The sequence below is a fragment of the Falco punctatus genome, assembly GCF_963210335.1.
Source record: "Falco punctatus genome assembly, chromosome: 7".
Taxonomy (NCBI): Eukaryota; Metazoa; Chordata; class Aves; order Falconiformes; family Falconidae; genus Falco; species Falco punctatus.
In genome coordinates this window covers 65855592-65881022 of record NC_137587.1, presented here as the reverse complement: position 1 = coordinate 65881022, position 25431 = coordinate 65855592, and the positions used below count along the sequence as shown (strand labels likewise).

Here is a 25431-nt window from a genome sequence, read left to right as displayed (position 1 = left end):
GCAGAAAGGGAGGATGAGGACAGATAACACCCAGTGATGATGGCCTGTGAAGAGCCAGGGCACTCGGAGGACCCCGGCGTTTCGCAGAGGATGGCGGAGACAGAAGCCGGCGCTGAGCACAACACAGGCAGCGGGGGCGATGGGCAGACTGGCCAAGGGGTGACAGCGGGAGGCTGAGGAGACCCCCCGAACCTGCGGGCCTCTGCCAGCCGAGCAGGGGGAAAGCGCGAAGGCAGCCGGACGAAAACTTTGGAGGAGCCGCAGGGCACAAGAGAACCAAGCTGCGGGGGGGTGCACGGGGCCGCCGTGGCTGTGCTCCTTGGGCCCGGGAACTGGGGGAGACCGGTCTGTCACGAGTGGGTGCAGGGGAACCGGCCTGCCCCGGCTGTGCCGATGTGTGAGGGCGGCCGCCACAGGCAGGGGCCTGTGAGGGCTGAGGAGGCGGCGGGAGGCCGCCCCCAGGGCTGCGGGGCGCCGGAGAGGGGCAAGGAGGAAAGCGCCTCGGCCCGACGGCGGGAAGGCTCGCCTCCCCTCACGGTGAAGGCGCCGTGCCCGCAGAGAGCAGAGCGGCGGAGGCACCCACGCCCGCCCGCCCACCCACCCCAGAACCCGACCCGGGCTGTCGCTGTCCCTCTCCCAGGCGCAGAACGAGCCACTCACCGGTGCCGCCGGAGCGGGGAGCGGCTCTACTGGGCACCGCCGCCAGCACAGGCACCCGGGGGCGGGGCGGAGCGGGCCGCAACCGCGCGAGACCGCGGCCACCACACGACTCTCGCGAGACACCACCCCTCCTCGCGCCCCGCCACAACACCGCCCCCTCACCGCCCCCCCGCCTCTCACCCAATCACAAGGCACCCCACCGTCCACCACCCAATCACAAGTTCATCCCTCACCTATCGCCCTCTATCAGCCAATGGGAGGGCGCCCCACCTCAGCGCCTCGCCTGCCTCCCGCTGCGGCCCGGGGCCGGCTGTGAGGGCCTGACCGGCTGTGGGGGCGGGCGGGTCTTTCCCTCTCGGGCGGGCTTGGGGCGGTGCGTAGGCGCGGTTCATCTTCCCAGGTCTATAATGCAGAGTCAACAAGAGTTATCCCTGCTTAACAGCTTTGGAGGGAGAACGTCATCTGCAGGTAAAAGTTGTGGTGGACAGAGACCATCTTCCCAGCCCAGTTTTGGTGCCGCAGTTTTGTTAACAGCAGATCCTTAGGCAATCCGGCCTACACCCACAACTTGCCTATCACAACCGTTTTTACCCACGACAGTTGACTTGTTGAAACAGGCAAGGGAATTCTGGAAGCTCAGTTTACCTACATGCTGTTCACCTGATTTTAGCTTTATGTGTATTTACACATCTGAGGTGACCCAATATATAAACCCTATCCTAGGGAAGCTCTTCTGTTACGTCAGTACTCTAATGACAGCAAAGTCCCTTATACTCAGAATATTTAATATTACTGGGTATCAAAAAGTGCTTCTTTACTGAATATTAGCCCTATCAGCTACCTAAAAAAGGAATCCTAGCTGCAGAAATCCTCTTTCTAGTTCCCACAGACTAATTAACATAAACTTGTCTCAACAAGATTCACATAGCAGGTCTGCAGGGGAACCAAGAATCTGAATGTAGAAGATGAGTACCATGCAGAAGGCATTTCTTCTGTCCGATGTATTCACAGAACTTTGACTTGAAGCAAAGCAACATGGAGAAAAAACTTAGGATATTTTATTGCAAACTCATTTATCTCTTTTTTTTCAGTTCTAAATAAAGAATAGAAGTCCTTAGTTGCTCATTTGTCGTTTTCCTGCACTTGAAAGGCAATAATTGGTTTTGACAAGCATACTTGATCGGTCTTACTTGCCACTTGCAGTCTTTTGGGGATTGTTTTTTCAGATAAATAGATTGGATCTTGTTGAAATAATTTGAGATGAAATAATTTACCCTTCAGCATTCAACAATTCTCCATATTCATCTGTCACAGTTTAACCCTGCCAGCAGCTAAGTACCACGCAGCCACTTGCTCACCACCCTACCTCCACCCACCCCATCCCATGTGTAGGAGAACTGGAAAAAGGTAGAACCCATGGGTTGAGATAAGAACAGTTTAATAATTGAAGTAAAGTTAAAAACCCGAAACAAAAAAACCCAAACCCAACAACAATAATATTAATTGTAATAAAGAGGGGGGAGAGAGAGAGGAATAAAACCCAAGGGGAAAAAAACTCAAGTGATGCACAATACAATTACTCATCACCCACTGATCGATGCCCAGCAGTCCCCAGGAAGTGATCAGTGGCTCCTGGCCAACTCCCCTGGTTTATATACTAAGCATAATGTTCTATGGTATGGAATATCCCTTTGGCTTGTTCAGGTCAGCTGTCCTGGCTCAGGTCCCTCCCGGCTTCTGGTGCACCTGCTCACTGGCAGAGCATGGGAAACTGAAAAGTCCTTGACTTGGAGTAAGCAAGCACTACTTAGCAACAACTGAAACACTGGTATTGATTAACAACATTATTCTCATACTAAATCCAAAACACAGCACTGTATCAGCTACTAAGAAGAAAATTAATTCTATCCTAGCTGAAACCAGGACATTATCATATCATATTGCACACATTTGTTCTTACTGTGATTGATGTTTTTGACTATTGATGTGATTGTTTTTCTCAGCCAGATGTTAAACTCCAGAAAGTGGCCTGCTTGTATACCACCATTGTTATAAAAACAGCAATTACATCACACTTCTTAATGTCACTTTGGTCCCACATTATAGATGTTTGAGAAATTCCAAGTTAAGCATATTTCAGACCAAAGTAGAAGCTGAATATGAGCACAGTTAGCAACACATTCCTCAAAGGGAATTCAGTGATGTGTCAAACCAAATGTTCCTCTCCAGGATTGTCATTGATCAGGACAGAAACTGTTTCTGCCTTTGTCCACTAAAGTACAGACAGGAAAGATGAAGCTTTCTTCTTTGCAGACCAGCTCTTAACAGAGGCAGGATACTTAATGTGTTTCTTTACACATAGGTTCCAAAGTTTTTGGCTTTTTTCACTGGGGATTTTTTGGGGACAGTAAGAGGGAGGAGATAAGATTAATGAACTCTGATATTTTTGAGAGCAACCTTTTGTCTATTTCTTCTTTTCTGCTCACACCAAAAAAGGGACTAAAGAGATTACAGCAATGCTAAAATGTCTTTGGTTCTGCTCTGTCAAGGAAACAAATTCATCTCTCAGAGTGTGCCTTCAGTGATTATAAAGCATAATATACACATGGATTCAACGTAAACTACAACTACAGGAGCAGTTTAGGATCACTGAAACTGTTAATGATATTAATAATACTTATAAAGTACTGGGTCTGTCAATATTTCAGTGGGGAGTTTTAAAACTGAGGATTTGAAAGATATTTTTTTAAAATCTCCTTTATGTTTTATGAGTGAGAGGGTTTCTACTAGCAGCATTTAAAGTATCTTCTCCCTACTGATAATAGTAATGTATATGATTCCCTCCAGACTGCTTTTCAGAAGTCTGTAGAATGAGATGAACTATTCTTTGCCAAGACAAATAAACATCCTCACCCACATCAAATATATTACATTTTTCTTGCTTGTTCTAGAGTTGTATCAGCTTCATATCAGCTATGTAGAGGTAAGTGCCAGTTACCTTGTAGCTTTATGATATTCATTAGAATTTCTAATGTGATTTGAGTGTTTACACATTATTTTATCTTGTATCTTTCCTCCATAAGCAGTCACTCGGGATTCTGTCTTTATTTAGTCTTGCATAGCTTGCAATTGTCACACTCATTCATTCTCAGTCTGATTTTTTTTCTCCTTAACCAATGTCATCACGCTCTCCCAGGCTTGTGTCATCAAATTTTGTGCAATGCTTCTAAAAAGCACTGCTCTCTCAGATCTGAAAGCCAATCCCTGAAGCTCTGATCCTGCACAGCACAGGTGTACAGTCTTGCCTGTGTAGTCATAGGGCTAAAAATGATGAGCAGAGTAGGGGGCGTTGGAATCTGATCTTGTGTTAAGGTTGCCTCGTGGTTGCCAAGTCATTCCCATTTAACAAGTGAGACTAGTGGGATACCCTTTGCTAAGTATATGTTAACTGTTTCTTTACCCTAGTTCAATCGAGAGCAAGGAACAAAGGGGCTTGAAATTTACATCTTGCTCAGAAGGATGACTGATCTTATCTGAGCCTACATAAAGAAACTCATAAAACTTGTTTTGAAGTGCAGCTTTTAAGAAGTAGATCTATTTAAGTAATTTGCAGTTGCCGGTGTCTTGAAGAGCATCTTCATCAGTTGGTTTACTGGAACAAATCCAGTAGCTGGAGCGAACGGGCACAGCTTCACTGGCGATCCCTTGTTTGTGGCAGACTTACACAGGCCAGATGAATGTGGTGTGAATAAAAAGAGGTGATGATACATTACCAGATTTATTACACAAGGTCTTTATTTGAGACTAACAACTTTGAGAAGATGCAATTGGAAATATCTTTATATAGTAAACCTTTATGCAACCATTTTCTTTTGTTTTGCCAAGCGAAACATGAAGAAATTATTTTTTATTGAGGTTTTTGTGACAAGATTCCTAGCTCTCAATTTCACAGAACTAGGAGATCCAAAATGTCTTACTGAGCTTTTGAATTTGAGTTCTGAACACTCTGAGGTTCAGCCTCCCTAATCCTGGGTAAGTCTTTTCCACCCAGTACTGTGGATACCACTTACACTGAATCATGTGCATTAAATTAGATGATGTAAGTTTGGATTATGATCAAAATATTCACTGAGCAATTAAAAGTCATTTTTTAGCAGCAGGAAACTTTAGTGTGGCTGATGCATGACAGGAAGAGTGCTTCTCCTTTAAGGTTGGATAATTACCAAATGTTGTTAACCATCACTCTTTAGTGCGTTAACTAGCAGTACAAGATGGGTTTTCTGGGACATCACTGTATTCTGAGAATTACAGTGAAGCAAAAATCCAACACTAAACATGAAACCCATGCAGTTATACCTGGTACAGAGAGGTCCAGAGGGTTGGAGGAATCTTGTAGGCACAAGGAAACAACAGATGAGTGATCAACAGATGCAGTTTCAGCTTTCTTTAGGCTCTGCTTACTGAAGGGTTGGTGTGTACTAGTGTTAGCATATGACATGCACAAGCATGGAAAGCAGTAGTAACTCAGTGGACTGTCTGGAACATCTGCCAGGTCTCACAGCTAGTGAACTTCTTTTCTGTGGTCAGACAGGAGAAGAATCTGCTTAACATATGCTTGGGATATTTGAAATACTCTAGGAAAATGGCAGAGCTCTCCCTTACATGGCAGGATTCCAGTATGGGGGCTTGATGGTTTGTGCTGTCCTTTTGACTTCTGCTTATCCCTAGAAAATATACATTGCTTAAAATTTTGACAGTTCTCGTGCAGTTGAGTACACAATTTCATTTTTCTGCTCTTGCAGACACTGAGGGTGTTTTTTTCCCCTCATCTATGAGGACTACTGACTTACATTTTTCTTCAAACAAGAGCTGAGGGCCTTGTGTCATCACGAGATTCTGCAAACTGAGACTTTAAGAAGTATACTTTCCTACTGTACTGGAGACAAGATATGCCAGTGTGATTGTTGCTGCTAAGATTTTTTGCATTTGTATTCTTCTGGAATTTCAATTCTATTAATTCTACTTACCTTTGTTTTCACTGTACCATGTCTTACATAACGCTTTTTCAGTATATACAGCTTTCATATATACAATGATACAATATCTCAATTGGTATGAATTTTGAGAATTTAGGATCTGTTCCTTCCATAGGAGGGTTTTTTTTTACTTACACATACATTCACTGATTCCCCTTTCATACCAGGAAGAAATAAACTCACTAAAATGTTCTAGTTTTACTGATGGAGAAAGAATCTGTTTTCCAGAAAGTCCTGAATCTTCTTACAAAGTCTTTCCTAACTTCCAGTTAGTAATTTTTGTGTAGTGACAAAGCTGTCTTATTTGAGTGGGATAAAGTTACAGTGACTCATCACAGTACTGCTAACTTTGATTCCATAAACCTTTTATTTAAAACTGGCTTTTGCAGCAGTACCAAAAAGTGGAAGGCAGATGGAGCTCCTGCATGGCAAGTGCCAACATGCCAGTATTTAATGTTTAGACATGATCCATTGATGTCTAAACATAGACATTTAGACTTTGGCTGAAGTCTTTTTGTTTTAAGTTTATTTGCTTCTGTATTTTTAAACTTTAACTGACCCCTGTTTCAATGGCACAATAATGCTAATGAAAAAGCTAATTTGAAAAAAAGTTATTTGTACTGCTGGTATGGTTCAAATCAGCATTGCTCAAAATAGCAGCTTTTAAGAGTATCACTAGTTTGGGCTGAATTAATTTTTGTGGGAAATTTCCTGGTAGTCACATTGATTATGTTGTGGAATAGATTTCCTAAGAAGTAATGGAAAGTACTAGTAGTTTGGACAAACTGCAGTTTGAATGGAACAAACCTAACACAGAAAAAACGAGCAGTGGATTTGGGCCCTGATCATGCAGTTTCTGCTCATTCTAAATTCCCACTGATCTAATTAATCTCAATTGGGAAAAGAACAATGCCTCACTGACTGCCCCAGAAACCAAATTCCTCTGTTAATGCGCTAAGCAAATATAACAATAGGTAGAATCAACATTTCTGCCTCCGCTTCATCGAGAAATCTCAATATGGGATGACCACAAATCAGCCAGCTCTCCATGGCTTATTCAGTTGTTAGTCCTTCTTAAATGACTGTTAAAAGTGCGTCTAGCTGATACGGAGATATTTTGTGCTACCTCTTGTTGAAAAGATAATCAAGACTTTTAAAATTAATTTTGATTAACCAAGTATTATTTTTCAACTTATCAACAGTGCTGTATGTCACAAATGCATTATTGAATAAAATTTTGCCTTTTGGAATTCACCATGTGAAACTCCTTAAACTTGGTGGATTTGGTTCAATTAAAGCCACTTTGAGTATTTTCTCCAGTTTTGCTTCACTTTAAACTAGAAAAGTAGTAAAACTTAGAAAGAAAATTTAGCCAGCCCACAGATGTTTATTAGTTTCAGGCAGCAAATGACATTAAATGTTCTTTGGTCTATTTTTATATGACCTCAGTAACATTTTTTACTACTGCACTCTGCTGTTACTGAGGCTGTATTGTGGTTATCTCTCTGCCTGCCTGGCCCAAGATCTGCTTTCCTTTCATCTTCACTGCACTTCAGTTCAACCCACACATTTGCTGAGCTTGCAATAATTGTCAAAAGATTCTTGGGTATTTCTAAGGATTCATTGGATCTAATCAACCAAAAGTTGTTATTCATTCACCTGAAAACAGTGATTTTAAGCTTATTCTGAAGCTGTTCCTATTCCCGATACCAAATTTACTCCATTTCCTTAATCTGATATGACTATGGCTGCCTAATGTCATTTTATTCCTCCTCTCTCAGCCATTTATATTTCTGAAGGAGAAGTCTCATGTTTTTCTGTGTGCTGGAACAAAGTCGTACCTTGTAGAGAGACTCCATATGGTCAGTAAAACTTCATTGTTCATATAAATTTACTTAAAACCTTTGATTAAATACTAAATCTTTATACTCTTGTCCACACAGTTCCACAATTTTATTACATGTAATCTTGAAATGGAATTGTGTTGCAATTTTTTTTTTTTAGTGACAATACACATACTTGAAATAACATTTTCATATGTTTATGAGATGTTTGTATTTCTTATGGAAAAGTTCCAAGCAAGGTAACAGATATCTTGGTTGTGTTAGAGCGACCATTTTTGAAATTTTATTCTGCCATTCATATCAGAAAGGTGTTAACTCTGTGGCCTGTTGCATTATGATAGAAATGGGGCAGGTGCTGAGCTATTTTTCATTCCGAGTGAATATAAATAGTGAAAGGGGGAAGCATGGTGTATACACAGCTCTTTGATTTATGCAAGCATATTGTGGATCCTGTTATAGTGCTGTCAAATATAGAAATCTTCTGTTCCTGAGACCAGTGGGCCATTTGCGTTTAGAGATCTTGCAGGGCTTCTCCTTTTCATATAAATCATCCATCTGGTTAAAGCTGGGGTCTGACCTTTCTTTTTATTGAGCAAACTAGGAATAGCTTAAATATATGCCTAGGTGTTCCACATGTTGGGGAGACACTCAATAGACTGCTTTCTGTTAAATGCAGAATTTTTAGAGCAAACTAGAAGAGTCAAAGGTACTTGTTTTCTTGTTATGCTCTGTGTATCCTTTCAGAAAATTTTCATGTGAATTCCTGAGCACTTTGTTACTGGGAAGTCTAACAGTCAATATTTGAGCTAAAACAGGTAACAAAAGACATCATACAATTGGGTTTGAGGAGACTCTTAGGCAGTGGTCAGTTAAGAGTCTTGCAATCTTGACTAGCATATGTACTTTTTTTTTGAGTCCTTACCTCCTTGCTGGTTTTGTCACATTTGCAGTACAGCATTGATAAAGACCTTTCCAAATTATAAAATTGTGGCATAAGATTAGCTACCAGCTCCCATTTTCCTTATGTAAGGAGTGTTTTGGACAACATGGCATTGTGCCTGGCACCAGCTCTGCTCCTAGGAACTATTCCAGACCATATGCCTGTAGCAGGTTAACATGTTCTGTCTGACAAAAGAAGCTAATTTGGCCTCCATTCAAAATCTGAAATAGAGACTCAGGGTAACTTCAGATGAGTATAACTAGACCCTCACACTGAAACTATTTTTTTTACCAATGGTACAGGAAAAACAGTCATGTGCTTTTCATTGTCTTCCAGGGATTAATGCCCCATAATTCTGGAACAGTGAAGTAATTAGGTCTATTAAACCCTTTTAGTGACCTAGTGCTTTTAGCATTAAAGTCATGCTCTGTGAGTTCAAGTTTCTTAAATACACATTGATATACTTAGAACAGCTGCCCTCTAGTGAATGATTGCACCTTTATGACAGTAATCCATCGATACATAGAGTGACAAATTAGAGATAGCCCTACCAATACAGACTACCAAAGAAGTATAGCTGCTACTTTATTATAATCCTTAGATTAATATTTGTAGCTTTCATAAAATAGAAGTGAAACAGACAACCACATACAAAACACTTATAAAATTTGGCTGCTGGAGAATACATCTGTCAGTGTACCAATGCTGCAGTTCTTTCGTGCAACTGGAAAGGAATTTTCATAGATGGGACTTTTGTTTCTCTTTAATTTTACCCTGCCTTGAATTGGTGGATCAGTCAGCCAGTGTGTCCTCAGTAAATTACTGTGAATCTCTTAGAACAATAGGAAAGACTAATTTAAAATATGCTTTGACCCACCTATTTGTTATTTTGCCACAAGATTATAATGTTTCTAATTTAATCAGGGCTAGAATTTGTAATTTAAAGTCAAAAGCAATTTTTCCTTTTATTTCATTGCAGGAAAAAAAAGAACTAAATTGGGATCTGAGTTTGTCAATACATTAATGAATATAAATATTTTAGAGCATATATTGGTTCAGTGTATGTTTCTGTTACCATTATCAAATGTGGGGTAAAAATCTCTAAAAAAAATTTACTTCTTGCTTTAATCAAATAATCTTTTTTGTACTCAGTATCTCAAGCACACCAGTACTCAATAACCTTGTATGTGAGCAGGAGTATGCCCTACATTAAAGTCTAATCATAGCAGTAAATGTTTTGAAGAATCAAGCTGTAAATAGAGCCATAATTCAGACTGCATTCTAACTTGAGGAATTTGATATTGGTAGACAAAGGAAATACAGCTTCAGGTGACACATAGGCACCACAGCAGAGACTATTTTAACCCAAAACTTGGCACAACATGTAAAAATGCTTTGGTTAATCTCTCCATAGAAATTGCAATAAAAGATGTGTATCTTGGAATTTGTTTATGTATTGGTCACTTTGTTATAGTTCCTTGGACTGATCAGGTAAAGTAAACTATGAAACTGCTACAGCTTCATTCCTTATTTTGACACAGTTGAAGATCTGTTCATTTCATGTTTACCCCTCAGGTGTTTTTTGGGATACAAAACTTCCAAGACAATATCATTACTTTTCCTCTTTAAGTACTGTAACTACTATATGACTTTAACATTCTACTCAACAAACAAAGGGACTATTCATTTAATCATTTACTCTTTTGGCACATCCCAATTACTTTATGGAAACAAGAATAGAAATTTTTTTTTTTCCTTTGCCTATGTAAAGAACAGCTGACCAAGTTCTGCAGGCTAATATAATCTAGGGAAATAAAGCAAAAATCAGGAAAAACAAAGTATATAGTTAAAGAAACACAGGCTTGCGCTAGATTTATCAGTTCTGTTACTGTTCTCTTGTGTGTGTTCCTGAACACTTTGATCAGGCTGCTAAATAGCCATCTGACAGGAATTCTATTTCTAAGCTGTAGACACAGAACTTTGCAGAGAAGTTGTTCATTATAATAGACAATCTCCACACCCTTGCTTATATTTTAGATAATTTATAAATAAGGGGAAATAGGGTAGTGAGAAACCTGATTTAACACTGTATTTGTTCTGCTCAAAGCAGAATGGGGGTGGGCCAGTTGGCCTCCTGAGTTCCTTTATGGGGACAGTGATTTTGCTGCTACTATAACTAATGTGGTCATTGTGTAGCATTAATCAATCCTTGTTATAGACTGGGGAAACCAGTTTGCACTGAGTATATGTGGTATATATATAAAAAAATACATATAAGTGGAGAAAGAGAGGAAACTGATAATTTGATATTAAGAAATGAAGAAGCACACTTCCACAGAAGATGTATGTGGTACAGCATGCCAGCATTTAATAGCATATGTCAAGTTTGTATGGGTTGATGACAAGGTAAGTTTTATTTTGCTGAAGACAGGGCTTAGCTCTCACTGACTTGGCCATCTCTGATGCAGAGAAAGCTCCGTCAATGAAGCACATAATTTTTTCCTACTTCCGTTTGCAGATGTTCCCTCCCTGACCTCTTTCACCACATGTACATGATTTTCAAAGCCATACAGGCTGAATGTCAAATCCTTTGCATCTGAAAAATATCTGACTGTTTTCCTTCACTTCCTTAGGGGGAGGACAGTACTTTTCCTTGCTGAAAGAGAAAGTCAAGGATCAATGCACATCAGCAACACCGAAAGGTAAGAGCAAAAGGGGAAAGAAGCAAAGTTAAGTAGATAAAAGCATCAGAATATAAGTGCATAGATAAGTCTTAATGTTCTGACCTCTGCTGCTGTCATAAAGCATTTGAGTTTGTGCAATACCTAATAGAAGAAGAATCCAAAACCCACAGAAGATGTAGCATGTAAAGGGGAATTTTCTTGTTAAGTAAGCATGGAAGCCCTATTCAGGCAGAAGCACCATCTTTCAAAGAACTAGCAATGAGTGTTTGTTAAAGCACTATTAAATTTAGTACTGTGGCTCCATGCTAAGATATTTAAGTATGCTCCTTCTCCTTCTTCAAGAAGAGAGTTTTATTTTTCAGTCTTTGTTGTGAATTATAACACAGCACTCTTGAGTCCTTGAACTGTTTAATTTCAATATTGGAAGAAGAGTATTTTTGCACAGTTTGTATACTAGTTTAAAAATATTTTTGCATCTGGCAGATTTAAAAAATGTACTGGGCCTGGCTGAGTTAGTTGTTTTTCTTCATAGCAGCTCAGTGTGCTGCGTTTTAGAATTGTGACCAAAACAACCCTGATAGCACACTAATGTCTTAGCTATTGCTGAACAGCATTTGCATAGCATTGAGGCCTGCAAATGACACTTTCCTTGGCAGGCTCAGGGCAGTGTGATGTAATCAATCTGCAAGGCCTGCCCGTATGGTTATCGCAGCCACTGTCCTTTATACTGGAGAGGCTTTCCTCACTTGGCTTGTTTGTTTATGCAGTGTTTCACATTCATTAATAACCTGTGCAATGGATTTCTGTCTTCTTCCGCTTCTCCTTCATTTATTAAACAATTTTTATCTCAACTCCCAAGTTTTCTTTCTATGTGGTGCTTAGCTGCCTGCTGGAGTTAACTCACAACAGAAGTTCTGTAATATGTTAAAAATGATTACTGCCATTCACGTTGCTGATTTGAGTTTTTCAAAATACTGCTGAAATTGTTTTTTTGGTTGCTGTAATATATACACTTTCCTGTGAACGACAGTAACTCAGGTATGAAAGTAAGAACAAATTAGCTATTTTCCCCTCTGTTAAACATTTCAGTGACTGTTACAAAGTAGGTGAGTTTATGTCTCATAAATGACGTATCAACTTGCCAAATTAACTAAATAGCTAAGAAGCTGCTCTGTAAACTACCCTTTACTTCAGAATGAAGCTGGTTCATATGGCTAATGAAGTCAGCTGAAGGCAATGAGATAAATCATGTTGGAATGCATACAACATTGCATTTATTAAGTTTGATTTCCTCAGAAAAGATATTCCTACTGCTGGCTTATTTTTTTCTTATCCCACAGAATGCAATCATATTTGTGTCATTAAGTCAAATATCTCAACTTTTAAAATCTCTTACTTCATTTTCCATGGTACTTTTGATGGAATATTGATTTTTCTCCGGGCATCTTGGCAGTTTTCTGTGCTATGTATTACTCATCTAATCCGTGGCTTTTATGAGCATCATCTAAGTTAAAGGATAGAGCTATAGAGGGACTAAAAATAACATGCCCAGCTACTTTGGGACAGGTCGTAAAATAATGATAAGGCTTAGCTTTGTGTTAACATCAAACTAACCACATGTTTGAGTAAATTGCTGGACAATTTTGCTGCAGCTGAAGAACATTGATCTTGAGGGCAGCAACATCAATTTTTCCCATCTTAACTAATGTCTGTTTAGGATTCCTCCACAATTAGCATATTGTCCTATTTGATTTTTTAAATTTTTCTTGGGATTTTTCAGTTTTCTTTTCCTACCTTAAATTCTGTCTGTGGCAGAAAGCTTGGCAATATGTAGATATTTTAAGAACAACATTGCAACTCTACTCAAAAGCTAGTACTGTTTCTCTATGCTTTTATTTATATAAAGCTAGAATAGGGGAGGATCTTTTTGCAAAAAAGACATTACTCAGTAAAACTGAAATTCATGTCAATGCAGAGAACACCACAATTTCCTTCATAGTATTGCTTTCCACATTGTAGCTCTAACTGCGATACTGTGAAATGGCCAAGGGGTTGCACAGACTCATCTCTGGAAGTACAATGAAAGAAAACTCCAGCGAATATTACTGCAAGGAAGAAACTACATTTATTTAATAGGAATTGGTATCAAGAAGGAACCAAGGTAAAACAGGGATTTTGCAGAACCGAGTAAATTATTTTAAAATATTTCTAATTCATTTGCTGCAGACAGAGTCACTCAAAGATAAAGATAGGCCCATATCCTTTAACCTTCCTGCATGCACTAGCTATCCAGTTCAAGCAGATCAGTTAAATGCAACATGTAGGAGGAAGATTGTATTTCCACGGAATGATTTATGCTCAGTATTGCATTGGTTTATATGAGCGCTGCTAGCAAAGTAGTTTCATGCATATTTTAAAAGGCTATTTCAAGTGACCAGAGACAGGAAGGCCATGAAAGATTTGTGGATTGCAAGTTTATAAAAGGAAAGTAAATGCTAGGGAAATAAAACCCCTTTGCAGCAATATTTGACTTTTCCAACCCATGTGATAGACATAAACAAACTTGTAGCACTGTTCATGACACTTAGCCACTCTCTGCTGTTTTCAGATCCTTTAGACTTTTCTTCTTTTGCTCAGTGAAGAGATAAGTTATCTTCAAAAGGCTTAGATATTAAGTCCGGTGAAATTACAGAAGTAGAAATACGCACTAATCAGAAAAGATAATTATCATATCTAAGTTTACATTATTCCTACCAGTGTTTTAGCCAACAAACCATTTTATTTCCCTTGTGCTTTTCTGTGTATTTGCCTTCTTATTTTAACTTAGTAATTAGATTATTAGGAGTTTTGCTTTCTTGCTTCAAGAACTTTGGAAGAAACACAGCAATGTCTTCCAAGCAGAAAATTCTTAATTTTTGTTGAGCACTGCGGCAGAGAAAGGAGCTTTGGTTACATCAGGATACTACAGGCTTGATTCAATCCCAAACTCATGGTGAATGGAACAACAGTATCTTTGTCCTCCTTTTTCATACCTCATCTATTGCCTGCTAGAGCTTTCCTGTAGTTTGGGGGTTTTTGTTTGTTTGTTTTTTAACGGGGGCTGTCCCCTCATGAGCTAGCACCATACCCCTTCCACTTCTGTTCTGTTCCAGCAAATTTGCAGCTCTGGGCATATCTACCATTGGTTCTATCTGTGTTATATTCAGAAGAGCACTCTTGCTGATGGCTCTGTATATTTCCAACTATTGGCACCCACACAACCCTTAGGTACAGGGCTTGGGTACAAGCCTTTCTCCATGTCTAACACTCCCTGGAGAGACAGGAAGGAACCCATATATAGCCAGTGCAGTGATCAAAGTTTGGGCTCCAGACTAACATACCAATATAGATAAACCCTGGGTTAGACTTGTATCACTGCTGGGACTATACAGCTGCACTGAATCTCCATTGTGGTGACAGTGATAAACATTTTAAGATGGCATACAATCCAAAGTCAAATTCACCTGTGCAGCTGATAAGGTTAGCAATATTTGATGACTGCAGTACCATATAAATTCTAGGCACAGCTTGCTAGTCAGCTCTTTTCCCAGAAAACTGCAACTGCACATGTAAATTGTCCACTTGAGATTTTTAAGTGCTTTAATTTCCTGGAGCTATTTACAAATCATCGAGACCACAAAGAGAAATTCCTTAAAAGGGTAAGAAAACCCACTGCTCTTATTGCAGCCAGAAAAGTTTCTGTGGTCACACTGTCCTTCTGTTGTTCGGCTGATGGAAGAAAGAGGGTAACAAAATTAAAAATGTTTTCGGCTACATCCTGAAGCACAGAAGTCCTGTGAACAGTCATTCCCTGAGGTGAGAACTTTCTGCAAAGACTTTTTTGTCAATTCCAAAAGACAGTCAGTTGTAGATGACATTAAAAGCAATGTCCTGATTTTCTTAATTAACAGGGCTGATGAGAGGGGATCACACAGATAAACCAGCTTTCAGAACAATCAGGGCTTATGAAATGGTAATTGAATTGCACCAAAAGCAAACTGATAGTGTACATTTAGGTAGAATATGTTGGCAACTTCACCCATCCTAAATTTCCATTCATTTCAAAACAAGTTTTAATGCTTATATACGCTTGTGGTGGCTGGTTGGTCTGCATGCAAGGGCACAGATGTCCATTCTGAGGTCATTATCACCACTATTTCTATTAGACTTCCTAATACTCACAAAGACATACAGACCACAAATAATCATCTTCCCTAAACCTTTAGAATGTAAATGCATTCAGTCCCAGTTTCAAGTTTTACAGGCTGTACTGAGTAACTGCTCATACTGGTTTAGATGACTGCAGAAACAGCTATAACAGACAAATTTTGGTCATCTTTTTTTTTTTTTTTTTCAGTACAATTCTTCTGAATGCACAGTCAGTTTAGAGAGGGGAAGTAAATTGATTACAGTCTTGTAGTTGTTTTCTACTATGCTAGCCTGCAAAATGATGATAACCTGAGGTAGACTAGCCTTACCAGGGTGTCCAATGTCAGCTGGTGTCAGACTTTTATAATAACACTTCTCCCCAGCACTGAAAAGCATTCAAGACATTTGCCTGTTGTTTATAGCTCTTTCCATAAAAGATATTAATCTGAAGTTGCTTGTGAGGCAGAGTACTTCAGCTGAAACCTTCAGAAGGGGATACCAGAAACAGAGCTGCACACAGGCAGCCTTGTTTGGAATTGTCTCCTTTGTTTTTCAATGCTTGAGCCCTTCCAGACTGTGTTCTTTAAAGAGCATTTTGAATACAGAGTCCACACAACACAGCAGGCACCAGACAGAGACACATTTCTTTAACCCTGCTGTTCTTCCCCAGGTTGCACTTGTCACAGTTCAGTACAAAGCTAATTGTACTGGATTTCAATAGCAGATTTGGGCCATATTCACACTCATTTTTGAATCAGTTCTATTTGCTGTAAACTTTCCCAAATTATATTTCACACTTATTATATATGTCATCCATTATGCTATGCAAAACACGTACATTAGTACTTTCCTTAAAATTTATGATATAAAATATAGTATTACAATTTTGTGGCACCTTTAATACGATGATCTAAAAAACATTTCCTAAATACTATTATGCCTCATTAAGCCTGTTAGGTTTTTTTAACTCATTTGAGAGATGGTTAAACTGGGATTCAGAATACTCCTATCATTTGCTAAAAATGCTCATAACTGGGAATAGAACCAAATTATTGTTCTCACTTCTGTCCAGAATATCATGGTATAATACTAGTCTGCAGCAATGATCAGAGGTTTAACATGGATCGTGTATAATGCCATTGGTTTTCAACATTTAATCTCTACCATCAATAGCCAACCATCAAAAATAGAAATTCTTTTTCATGAGAGACCCAGCTATAGAGTTACTTTCTCGTCACTCAATAAAATACATACATGTTGATGTAAACATAGGTGTTTTTGTAGGAAGTGCTTATATCATCTCCAAATAAAAACAGCTCAGTGGTTTTAACACTATGGCAGCTTCACTTTCAGTGTATGTATCTTGCTTGTTCACTTAAAATATCCCAGTATTCAAGTCCTATATTTGTATTCACAATTCAATTACATGGACATTTTTTTGAAAAAAATAGATATAGATGTACATTTTTGCATTATTGAAGAACTAATAATGTAATTTTAACACAGACCCACTGTCTATCACTAGGATTTTAGTTCAGAGATGTTCAGTGTCCAAATCAGTCAAACTGAATTTAATTTAGACATCTAACTCCCTCAGGCCTGGTTGGAAAATGTCAGCCTAAAATAGCATGTGCTTGAGTACAACAAACTAGAAAGGCACTTCTGATGCATATATTTGTATGTACAAACAAATGTCACAAAACAGAGTATATCAGAATAGCAACTAACCCCTTCACAGAGCTCAGTTATCATTTACTGAATTAAGATAACTATGAAGAGTTGCAGAAGTAATGCTTCCTTCCACTTGCATAGCACCTGAATAAAATTAAGAAAGAACTAACTTCACCAGGTAGTGACTAGTAATCATAGTAAAGATTAAAATAGCTACCACTGAGGTACCAGTTACAGACTGGCCCAAATGCCAAGGGCTTAGAAAGTGAGCTAATGCTCTAATTGGGTAACTGATGAGTCAAGAACAGAACTTAACGCTACTCAGTAACATGAACACAGAAGTAACAATTGATTATTTGCTTTGAGCAGGACCACGTTAAATGTTTCTTAGCTTCATTTCAGTTAGAAAAATAAGATTTCAGATGTACATGCACAAATAATTTAGTTTCCTTTGTAATTGAGCAAATGAAGCACAGACGTTACACATACCTCTTTGAAAGTGTACAAGATCAGTCATCACCCATCTGCTGCCCTAAACCTTCTCTGGAAGCAAGTGAAAAGCCTGTCTAAAGTGTGCTGAAAGGTAAACAAAGCATTTGACATACAAGAGAAAGTATAACATATCCACAATTTTGAGGGCACAGGGACAGCACAACAGAAATAAAGAATCACAAAGCATGTTCTCTTAACGGCTCCCCTGTGTTAAAATAAAGAAATTTAGGTGGCAACACCTGATGTTATATAGCACATACAGTTTAGGTACTCATGTCCTGTCTTAACTGACAGCATTTTAATATTAGACCACTGAGAGAAGATTTGGGTTTCGTAATAAGTAGGATTTATTTTCATCATCTTTCATAACAAAAATTGAAATTAATTAGCTTGTGTAAGAGTTGGTATTTTTGCCCTCTCATCTCTGACCACAAGTTCTTAAATGTTTTGGTCACTGTTTTTTACAAAAAGCAACTGTGCTTCTGAAAGAAGGGCCAGGAATGAGAATGGCTACATACAGGGATCTTAGCCCAGAAGATACCAAGACAGAGGGGCACCTAGAAGTGACAGAATGGGTAAAAGGGCACACAAATACACCACAGTGAAACCTAACCAGGTACAACCATTAGCCTAAGAGTTGGCAATGTTATAAAGATGCTTTTCAGATGGGCAATTTATACCCTGGCAGACCTTATTCTGGCTGACTCTTTGTAATAAACCAGGGTTCTTCATCTCAGTAACAGGAACTTGGCTCATCCAAATCATCCACAGAACTAGGGAAGTGCGAAAGCAAGCAGCGAAGATAAATTGCATATTTGTAGTTGCTGCTGACTTATTCTGCTGGAGAATCTGATGCTGGCATCTGCAGTCTAACTCATGGAAAAAGTTACGCTTTTCAGCTATGCCATCTAACATTAACCTGTATCCAATTTATTTCTTATTCTGTCAACACTTCTGAAAACTTTGCTGTCATAGGAGACAGGTACTCTTTTCTGTAGGGGACACTAGACTTCATCACGAACTCTGCTAACTTCCCTACTTTCCCCTGCTGTGAATCATGACATTGTAGCCACAAGCAGACATCAGTTCGAACATAGATGTACAAGACTGAGAAACCAGGTTCCTGCTGGAGCAGCATAGAATGCTGTTCATCTGCTCAGATCTGGAACTCATAGCCAGCTCTATAGTTTAAACAGACATTTAACCATTACCTATTTCAGTCTAAGCTGACACTGACACGCATGTCTGTGAACTGCAGAAGCTGAAGAAGTTGCATGTGTCCCCTTCCGTTGTCCTTGATACAGCGCTAGCTAATTGTTGGCAGATAACTGGGAGCAATAATCTCCTCAAGTGACAGAACCCATCTGCCAGAGCCCTCCTACACTCTTGGGAATTTGGCTGCTGGTTCACAGGCACTGATAATGGGAGGTTCCTCTCCTCTGCTATTGCTAGCAGGAAGTGTTTTATTTATGATATCACAAAATATTTGCTCTACTTCAAGACAAAAGAAGAGGGGTTGTCACTGCTTCCTTCACAAAAATAATCTTTTTCAATTTTATTCCTCTGAATACAAGTCCTAAAAGGGAGTCTCCAGGTTATATTGCTATGGGTTTGCTCATTTCTTGCTTACTTAACATCTCTTTCTTACTTGTACCACTTCCTATTTAATGATGTGGGATCAGGGCCCAGCTATCAGCCATTCTTTGCAAATGATACAATATTCAAATAATTGCTAGGAAACATGCTTTTTTTCTTCTCCCCACAGCTTCCCTGAGCTGAAAGGCATTTATACCAGGATAAGAGGGACCAGTAAGCCATCAATATATTGAATGGCATGCCTGAAACTGGTTTACATGAAACAATTTTACTTTCATTTAGTAATTCAGCAGAGTGATTTTAATAATGAGCATGTCCTTCTTAAGTTTACTGAAAAGGGAAAACTAATACATTTATTGCAGAACCCTATGGTTTTGTTCTGACAGATAATTAGATCCACTTAGGAATGCTAGCACAAGTTTTACTGATCTTTTTGATTTTTCCTAGTGTTAATTACACTTAAAGTGAATTCCCATGCTTCAAAGGAGGTTAATCTATTTTCAGCTACAAATAAACAAAACCATATTTGGTGTCACATAGAATAAACAGCAGATCTCCAATTAATATTTTAATAGCAGTTTAACCTATTGCTATGTTATTTACTCTTAATTGAACCATAGTGAAAAATAAGATGTACAGCTAGTTATTAAAGAAAAAATGGGCTGTGTAACATTTCCCTTTAAGGATTTAATATTATGTTTTATATTTTGTTTATTTTCTTTCTTTAAAACAAAGCAAGAAATCAGCCTGCTAGTCCTCCCCTCTTTGGTAAATTCAGTATTCAAAGTAACAATCACTTGTTACAAACATTTCCTGGAAAAAAATGAAAGTAGCTTGTTGGATTTTATAGAGGTGCAGTCTTTTACTTTATTTCAAAAGCATCTACAGCAGTCTAAGAAATACTATGGCTCACTTCAGTTTTATTTTTTTTTTAAAGAATGCAGAACACTAAAGTAAGTTGGGCTTTTTTTCACATTACATTGCTCAAAAGCTGATCTTTCCCTTCTGCAAGAAAATTCTACTATTCTACACCATAATGTGCTGTTACTGGTCTAATGGGAAGAAATTTATTAAACTTGACCAATTTTTAGAAACAGATTTTTCAATAAGAACTGTGCAAACTGTTCCTTTGTAAAAACTAACCTGATGCTGAGTAGCAGCATCTAACAAAAAGACAAAACTCACAAAGCTGAATCCAAGCTGCGAAAGTTGCCTGATTCAGGATTCAAAAAGCGAGGCCAGTAGTCCCTTAGCATAGGCTGTTTTTGTGGACTATTTTAACTGTCCATTCTGCATTGTAACAGCAGCTGCAGGGGTAGTTTCCAGCATAGCTGTTTGGAAACCATTTCAATAGAAGTTTTTCCAGATATAAGGTTCAAGTGTGCCAAATGGCCTGGCTCTTCAGCAAAAAAAACAAATTGCAAGTTGAGACTATGGTGCTTTAGCGGTAAGCAGCTTTAATCAATGCTCAGCTCAAAGAACCTCCCTGCTCTGAAAGACTGGAATAGTTTCCACAGGGCTTGATTTGGAGAGTGATACAAAAAAAAATATGTCAAAGCCTTCTTCACCACTCCCACCCCCCAAGGTTTTCTTTTTCCCTCTCAGTAATACAAATTTTCTAATAATCTATATTGTTAGAAGGATTTCTACTGAGGCTTCAGAAAATGGATTTTATACTCACAACACATTAAAAGTACCCACTAATGCTGTATGTTATATACAATTACTCTTTCACACAAAGAAAGATTACCAGCTATCCAACCAATGAAATTACTTACCACACAATGAGATGGGAGCTTATGGAATAAATAAATTCTGCAAGTGTACAATGTACCTTTCAGAAAAGCATTGTTATAACATTGCTAGTTCTTAGGTTATAGGAATTCTAAACTCTATCTCTTTCCCCCTTCAAAGAAACACTGATGTTTAACACAGAGCAGTGTCTGTGCATTACCTTACAATTACCTGAAGTTTTGGTGAGTATAGTCTACCATTGTAGATTATCCTATTCTGTTACTGTATGTCAATTGTGAAGTACCTGCTGAATTAGAGTAGCAGCTTAAAAAACTGATTGAAAAAGGTACAGCTTTTCAATTTGCTCACCTAATCTGGAATTCAGACTATTTTATTAGAAGAGTATTCACAGAGAGGGAGATATACATATTCTCTGGTGTTCCGTAGAGTATTTTTGCAGTACTAGTTTCCAGATGCTTTTTTTCCTCTTCCTACTCTCCCGCTGTCCCCACTCCCTAAACCAGGCAGGATGCTTAAATGTACATTATACCATGAACAGTCAGTCAGATGGTGAAACCCATTTGATTTTTCAGATGTAAAGTGCCAGTTATCACATTATTAATGTCCATCTCTCAGTTACTGCCACTCAAAGTATGTGGAGGTGCTTGCAAATGATTTATTTTAAACACACCAAGTGTTGAAATTAAACCTTGACTTTTAAAGCTAGTGGGCTGAAAGCATTCGGATTTCATCCCACTACAGGAACAAGATCTACCTTTCTATGAAGTATCACTGGCATTTGAAAGATGGATCTCTGAAAACTCAGAAGTTTGTCTAAGTGATAACAGCAAAATTAAAGGTTAATGCTTTATAGTATCACATGTAAAACCAATCATAAACTAGTTATTAAAAATAATTTTATTGTACTATTTGTTTAAAATTTGTATGAAGCAGGCTCTGAATGAATAGCACCACATCACCTTTGTCGATGTATAAGACCCACAGTAGGCACATGCTACATTCAACAGGAAAGTATCACATAAACGAGAATAAATAATTTTGCCCGTCTCCCAAGAACAGGAAAGAACCATTTATGTAAAAACATTTGTTTTCTTTTCTAACTGCATGAGTTCATCTGGAGAAACCTATTTTTCTTCTACAACCTTTACTTTCAGATTTAGTAAATGCAGCTTTAAAACATTGAGCCTCAAAACTCTCTCTCACCCCCCAACTCCCTAAAGACTAATACTGTAACCCCAGATTATTCAGTCCCTCTAAACATTCTTTGACTTGTAAAAATTTCCACAATAAATGACGGAAAAGACAAACATCAGCTTGGGTTCAACAGAAAAACCAAAACCATGGTAGCAATACTGTAACTTACTCACTTTTGGGGTGTTCTTTCCTGACTTTGGTTGGTAATCTAAGGATTTTAGAGCAATTTCTTTTTAAAAATCCTAATGCAAATTTCTAGGGCTCTGCTGTAAGAGCAGTTTCCTTTGCCTGGAATAAAATATATAATCCTTTGGCCAAGCTCTTGCCAAAACCCCTTGCTGAAGAGAACCTGGTCTTCACTATCAATGATAGCCAAGTAACAACCAGTATTTATATATCACCACTGTATAGTCAAAGTAATTTACAATAAAGATACTGTATTCCCAGTAATGTGATAGCAAATACAGTTATCTTAATCACACTTCTGTCTCAATACACAGCTCCAGAGGCAATGCTTTTATGAAAGCTGAGAAGTTTGATGAAATTAACCGTATCCTTATTTAGTTGGACTGTCATAGGGCTAACTGTATTACTCAGAGTAACAGTATTTTTCAATAAATCTGTATATACTGGTGGAAAATAGTTGTATTTGAGTTCTATCCGTTTGCTCCAGCGAGAGTCTAAGAAATGTATGTCGTTGAATTCTATGTTGTATTGCCTTCACTTACAAGTCTCATTTGGCACCCACAATATAAAAAAAAAGGACTGATAGCAATTCAAGGAACTGCTGACATTCAGAGTGAGTTTTTAATTAGATCTCTTCTTGGCTGAGCATCTTTTTGCATCTTGTTAGAATCTATGTTCCTTTCCACTTCTCAGACATATTTAGGCACAAGAGTCACATAAATGCCTGATGGAAAAGACAGATGAGTCAAACTGCTGGAAAGTTCCCAGGGCAGCAGTTCAGATCACTACCTCTTCAGACTTTTCCCTCCACTAAATGTCAGATGTGTCACTGATTTAACAGCCACTGCCTGAAGAGATGTGATTATGTGCCACCATCACTCCTCTTGGTTAATCAAAGCAGCAAGTGAAAAATAAGAAGAGAATGTGTTCAGCTTCAGTTTTATTTCTAACTCGTAGGAAAAAAAAAAATCAGTAATTCTCTTAGTTAACTCCTCTGCTTAATTGATAATAGCAAATAGTGACAGAGGTGGTCCTACAGCATCTCATTGTTCTCACAGGACAATGCAACATTAACCGAAAGTAAAGCCAAAATAATGAGAAAAATCAACCAACTGAAAGCAGCAGATTCCAACTACAAAATTACAAAAAGAATTTGCCTTTTAAAAGAGTTGTACGAAATAGCTGGGTATCATGCAGGCATACATTCTCTGCAACACAAAATTAAAACGGCAAACAACGTTGACCAGACAATAAGCTATAACCTGCATCCCCCTGCCTGTTTTTCAGGGCCACAAAAAAAGCTGACAAAACAAAGATCAAGTAAGATAGACCAATACACTGAAACACCAACCCACCATGAGTCTCCTTCTGTTGTCCCCAAACACATTACTACCAGGGAACAAGGTCAGTATGACAAGCTTCTCATTCTTAACAAAGATGGATAGGAGAAAGGGAACAAATTGATTCATCATGAAGACCCAGTGTCCCTTTCGCATGAACTACTGAAAAAAAATTTAAAACCATTCCCTGAAGACTGATTGGTCACATAGATGAGTACAAGAATAAAATTAATGTAGGTGAGCATAGTTCTTACGCTTGAGCATATTTCCTACATTCTTTGTGTTTTCAGAAGACGAGTCACTTTTTATTTCCTTTAGTAAACAAAAAAACCTCTGAAATTCAGTACAAAAGTAAAATAAAGATATAATTCAGGCAGCCATATCTGCTTGTGGATTACAAATCCACATAACTCCTCCTTATATACATCTACATTTTAGTTTTGTAGTCTATTCAAGGCAATTTCTTTACTGTAGAATGAATCACAAAAGTAAAAAGAAAGTAGAAATTTTAGCCTGTCAAAGCATTTTGGTTAAAGTATATTGCTTTTCCTATCCCATCGATAAAACCTGAAGCAAATTCTACCTAGTAACAGTGTTCAGCATCTCTAAACTTTCTCATCTGAAAAAGGGTCTGTATTTGAACAAAAAGTAGGCCTGATTCCAGCTGTGAATTCCTGCCACACCAACTTCACATTGTGATTTGGAAATGAAAGCCAAAACTAATATCAGTGGTTTGTGATAACACAATAGCTGGAGATAACAGCTTTCAAAAGCCAGAGTTTTTCCTAGCTGAAGAAAAACTTCTTCTTGTTTGATGGACATGTTGCTTGTTATTTTGCTCATATTTGGTTGCAGGGATACATCATGAAAAAAGTTTTACCTTTGGAACTATTTGAATTTGGAGTATGAATAATTAATTTTAAGCACTCCTTTCTAGAATTTAACATCTAGACCCCCCCATATTTTCACTGCATCTTTGAATTGTTATCACAACTGACAAGTGTGTCAAAACCAGAAAACTGAAAAGAAATCTTAAACAGTGTATTGAACACCAACCCACCGTGAGTCCCATTCCTTACTATTCAGAGACAGGCTTCAAGTTTCAGAGAAATGAGATCTTCACCAGTCACAGTTTGAACAGAAATACTACTTAACTTAGTGGATATAGGCTGAAAATATGTTTTTCTGACAGAGGCTGCTAGATTTGCTGGAAATTATTCTGCTGATCTCAACCACCTTCAGAATATGCTATGATTTAGCCAGTAGCTTCAGTTACAGTTTTCCCCTGTTCAGCAAGAAATGGAAAACTATGTGTTTTTTCTCTAGCATATTATAAGTGGATGATCTCTCTAGAAAAATCTCACTCTTTCATACAAAAAAGCTCATTACCACCCTGTTTCTTTAATCCAGAGAAAATCAGGTTAAAGGTTAAAATTTTCCTCATTACAGATCAAATACGTGGTTAAAGAGAGAAATTAACTTCACAGCATAGGTACCATTGGGGAAAAAAAATACCTTTTTCCATCAAAGGTCTAAACATGCATAAAATGGTCCTCTGCTAGAAAACTGTGTAAGTTAAGACTTACCTTAGTCAAATCCCAGGATCCAAGGACAACTACGATGCTGGCAGCTCCAGGAGTTCCACCTTCTGTGTTGGTTTATACTCTGCCTCTCCCACTACCTGCTGTTGAACTCAAGAACCACTGCTTGTCCACCCATGTTGTGTGCAGTTGCAATAAAGAATATGCTGTGTTTTGCCATCATTTCTATTATCAACATGAAAGAGCCTTTGCTGGAATGAAAAATTATGTTCATTCTTTGAACTAAAATTAACTCATCAGTCTG

The 25431-nt window shown here is 38.4% G+C and overlaps 1 protein-coding gene across 3 annotated transcripts in view; it reads right to left on the bottom strand.

The window, feature by feature from the left end:
- Positions 1 to 25389, bottom strand: part of LRRC28 (leucine rich repeat containing 28) — a 91685-nt gene extending 66296 nt beyond the window's left edge. For all 3 annotated transcript variants that reach the window (XM_080397240.1, XM_080397239.1, XM_080397241.1), the window contains exon 1: positions 661 to 25389. The gene's annotated coding sequence lies outside the window, so the exon portion shown is untranslated. The remainder of the gene's footprint in view (positions 1 to 660) is intronic.
- Positions 25390 to 25431: the final 42 nt, after the last annotated feature.